Genomic DNA, 5000 nt, shown 5'->3' with positions numbered 1-5000 from the left:
GGTGTCATAATCGGAACCGCAGCGGTGGCAAAGGACAGGTGTTGTGTTGGCATTGACAGCATGAGTCACTGAGTATAGTACTGTACGTAACCTCCAGTGTGAAGGCCTACGTGACAAGAGAACACTAAGACCTCACATAAAGTGCTCTGGCACAGCGTAAGGCCTTATTTAGTTCGTAGACCGTAGGTCACAAATCCACATTTCCTCACCTTCTTAAAATAATGCCCCAAGTATTTATTTTTTGCTCATATATTCTATATTTGGTTCAGTTTATTGTGTTTTTACTTATTATTTTAAGGTGACTACGGTTTATTCAACTTACAATATCCAAGTCAACTACACAGTACAATATAGGGTCAATTTGACCCCAGATTTTGCTGTGTTCGCACAATGAAGGTTGTGAGTTGGTTAATAATTAATTCGCCAAAGTAACACACAACCTAATGTCACTATACACTACTACACTATACAGTATATTATCACCACTGGAGGCCAACAGACCCTTTTCTTCTCTGTGGTTCTGAAGCTTGTGACGGCCCCCCTGGGCCCTTATTTGCCAGGGTTGCCTATAATAGTTTTGCAGGGTGCTGGGTGGAGCTGGAGGTAATGGTGGGCCAGGCGGCCATACAGAGAGCGTTTGTGTTTCCCTTCTGTTTGCATTGGTTGGCATTATGCCTGCTCTATCGTTTGCATTTTTGTTATCATTACTTTATTTTTGGTAAATAAAATATTTTAGTTAAAACTCTCAGCCGGTTCACCTTTATTTGTTGTGGCCTAGAGCCAGGCCATAACGAGCTCCTTTTAGTTAAACATAATAGTCTCTGTTCCACAGTTAGAAGGTTCAACACTCAAAGCTTTGTGACTCTTTCTCTCTCCATGTCTCTGTTTATCATGCTCTTTATCTCTCTCTCCCTCTACCCTCTATCTCTCTCTCTCTCTCTCTCTCTCTTCTCTCTCTTGTTCTGCAGCATACTCAAGTCTCTACCCACCCTGCATGTATTGGATTCAGCCTCTACCTATCGCCTTATTGATCACAAATGAAACACTGAACTGATCAATATGGTCTTAATGTGAGTTTGTTGTTCAATCACTTGCCATTTAAATCACCCGACTCACACATCCTCCTATCCTCCCAGCCATCCCTTTTCTGTCATATGCCTCACGTCTCCACAATTTGTTTTGTCATTTTGGGAAGTGGTCGGTAATTATCATAAATATCTTCTAGGACTCACTTCATCAGCAGTTCGACGTTTCCACTATCTCGTCTGGGAGAATTCAGGAGCCCACCCCCCCCCCCCCAACCCTCGTCTTTTTTCCCCGCTTTTGTTGCCTTTTATACCACATTGAAAATGGGTACTTTTCTCTTACCACCGATACTTAACAGCGGGGCTATTCTTACATCTTAAATGAGGGGCTCCATGAATGTCACAAATGAAGGCGAAGTGCGAGCCCATTGATTAGGCTGGTAATTAAGATGTAAATGCAGCTGTGGGCCCGCTGAGTGATCGCACCTGCGATAATAGCAGTGCACCGTTAACATCGCCGGGGTGTTCGACTGCCATGCGCGCTGCGGCGCTGCCTTATCAATGTTTGGACTGATACTCTTGTTTAAGTATAGACCACGCTGTTTGCTAGCACTGCACTACAGATGCCTGGTTCCCCATTTACAAGGCGAAGGCAATTTTCTCCACCCAGATCACGAGCGTTAGGCTACTTAGACATTGCATTTACAACAAGGTGATAGTTTAGCTTCTTAAAAGCCGTGTTTTACACCTTGTTAAACAAACGGCCAACGTGGGGAATGGAAACCGGGACAGAATCACTTTGAAGTCCAGATTGAAATGGCATTTCAGCAAGTATCGAACTTTCGCGTCGTCGTGGCGTGGTTTCCGAGTGAACGGGATATAGGCAGGCGGAACGTTAACATGGGGAGGAATTTGATTTGATGTTGGAAAGGTGGGGCGTGTCATAGCAAACGTGGAGAATTACAATTGAAGTGGATGTCACAATGTTATTGGTTGAAACTGGTTGGTTCAAGTCTATAAGCACAGGTCATATTCTGTGTTGCGGAAAGAAAACATTTGATTTTGAATACAAAGAAATAGGTTTTGTTTTTATTTTAATCATTTTTTTTGGCTTAGGCCTATATAATATGACCAGGATGTGATCTAAAAGGATTAAAATCCTGTTATGATGCATATTAGACTTGAATTCCTTCACTTGTATCTGTTTGTACCGATGCACTCTCCTCTGCATAAGCATATAGATCATACTTGTGACACCATGCTCACTGCTTTATCAGGACACTTGTACGCCTGACGATACAAGATGCCACTGTTTCTGAAGTACAACCCATTGTATATCATGTCATCATGATGTATTGTCTACTTATTCATATCATTCTCTTTGACTTTCTGCTCCTTTCTATATCTCTTATATGATGACTAATCTGTCATGGCCACGTAATGTGACCTCTGTCCAGTACTATATTCTATTTTATATACTGTATATGTGTCAATATATGTGTTTAATGAACTGAACTTTTCCATTTATTTTCATTTCGACTTTAATCATCGAGTGACATGAACGTGGAATTTAGTTTGGTGACGCAGAAACATATTGACAACCAAGAGAGGAACACACAACACATATTGACACATTGTCACCAGGGTGACATCAGGACATGACATGTGATGTTACAAAGGGCTTTTATTTGTTAATTTGGTTAATGACAGACACACCGACTATTGGTTTATGACACAAGCCTCAAAATCCAGTAATGGCAGGTGAAAGAAAGTCTTGTCTTGTTTTACTTTCATTAAATGTTTGTGTGTGTGTGTGTGTGTGTGTGTGTGTGTGTGTGTGTGTGTGTGTGCCTGTGCGTGCGTGTGCATGGACATGTGTGCGTGTGGGATTCTCTACATGCGTGAAGTAGGCTTACGTAGTCAGTGGCACTGGCAGGACGTTTAGGCCGTCACATATTCATGTTAAGTGCTATAAGCTCCAGAGGTATAAGGCATGGAGCAGCGAGTGCCTGGCGGACGCAGCCTCACCGTGGCGGTGATGCTCCCTCCCTCCCTCCCTCCTCTCTGCTCCTGTTTTCACCCACTGGGGGCCACACTTGGCTGTTAATGGAGGAGAGAACTGGGAAAGCAGTTGTCTAGCCAAGACTCTTTCTGTGAATATTAAAGAGAGGGAGAGTGTGTGTGTGAGAGAGAGAGAGGGGGGGGGGGTGGAGGCAGATGTATGGAGAGAAAAAGAATTGGAGAAATACTATCATCAAGAAAGCGAGAGACACACTGCACTGGGAGAGAGAGAGAGAGAGAGAGAGAGAGAGAGAGAGAGAGAGAGAGAGAGAGAGAGAGAGAGAGAGAGAGAGAGAGAGAGAGAGAGAGAGATCTGGTCAAAACAAAGCTGTGGTTTGGAGAGCTGGTACACATAATAGACACTGGTCTTTCACTGCACACCCAGGGCACTCTGGAAAAGTAGGGAGGCCCGCTGAATGGGAAAGGAAGTAATAAAAACATCTTTGAAAAGAGACCTGTGTGTGTGTGTGTGTGTGTGTGTGTGTGTGTGTGTGTGTGTGTGTGTGTGTGTGTGTGTGTGTGTGTGTGTGTGTGTGTGTGTGTGTGTGTGTGTGTGTGTGTGTGTGTGTGTGTGTGTGTGTGTGTGTGCGCGCGCACTAGCACCTCTATGTTTCTATTCATGTGGAAAAGGCCTGCCTGAGCTATATGTTCTTACAGAATACCTACAACAGTATACCTGAAGTGGACACAATTTACTTTTGTCAGATCAGTATATACGGGACAGAAATCAAAGTACCACGCCATCATCAAAGAGGGTCTGTGGAGAAGGATCGCAGTGACCGGTGTGAGAAGGTAAGCCAAGAGATCCCTCACGCTCTCTCCTCTCTGCAGACATTTTGATAAGAGACCTGCATGCAGAAAGACCAGCCTCCTGGGGAGGAGAGACTCTCAGACTGAAAACACGAGTAGTGTTAGAGTTTGGTGAGACAACCTGACCCAGGGGGGCGTCCAAACTGTTCTTTGGAAATAACAACAAATTGACGTCATTCTGAACTTCTGATGGCAGGTCTCAGAACGTTTTCTCAGAATTGTGCACCCCCAGATGTCTATGAACTATAGTTCGGAAAGCCTATAACTCAATGTTAACCACTTAAACCCTGTACACTGAGTTTTTCCCTCTAAAGCAAATGTCTTTTGTCTAAAATAGGCGATCTACATTTCGGCAATTTTTGGGCAAACGTTACCCTCAGAATAGGGATGGATGCTGGTGGTTCAAATGGTTAATTTATCCATTTTCTAATAGTATAGCGTGTACAAATAATATAAAATGGACCTATTTGGTTACCATTTGTACACTCTCTGAGTTAAATGTCCTTGGGGACCCTAGCGGGCTCTTGAGTGAGTCCCACATCTGACCCAGCTTCTACAAGGAGGCTAAATAGAGCATGACGAGTTCAAGCCCCTGGGCACACTTCACCCCGCTACGCTAGCCTCTGTGGAGCAGCACAGTGCAATGATATTATGGCTTTATTGTAATGACGACACCATTTCCCTCAAATCTGTTTGCCCAACAATGTGGCAAAGACACACACACACACACACACACACACACACACACACACACACACACACACACACACACACACACACACTCGCACACACACGTAGACATGCATACTACAGTACAGCAATTACACATACAGGCAAGCAGGCACGCACGGCTGCACAAATGCATGCTCACACACACACACACACACACGCACACACACACACACACACACACACACACACACACACACACACACACACACACACACACACACACACACACACACACACACACACACACACACACACACACACACACACACACACTACTATCTGTATAGTTTGTATAGGGTTTGTATACACACACACACATAGGCCGTATTTATATATACACACACACACACACACACACACATTTAATATTTC

The sequence above is a fragment of the Gymnoscopelus braueri genome (genome assembly GCF_963280865.1).
Source record: "Gymnoscopelus braueri genome assembly, chromosome: 1".
Classification (NCBI taxonomy): Eukaryota; Metazoa; Chordata; class Actinopteri; order Myctophiformes; family Myctophidae; genus Gymnoscopelus; species Gymnoscopelus braueri.
This window is presented reverse-complemented; position numbering follows the sequence as displayed.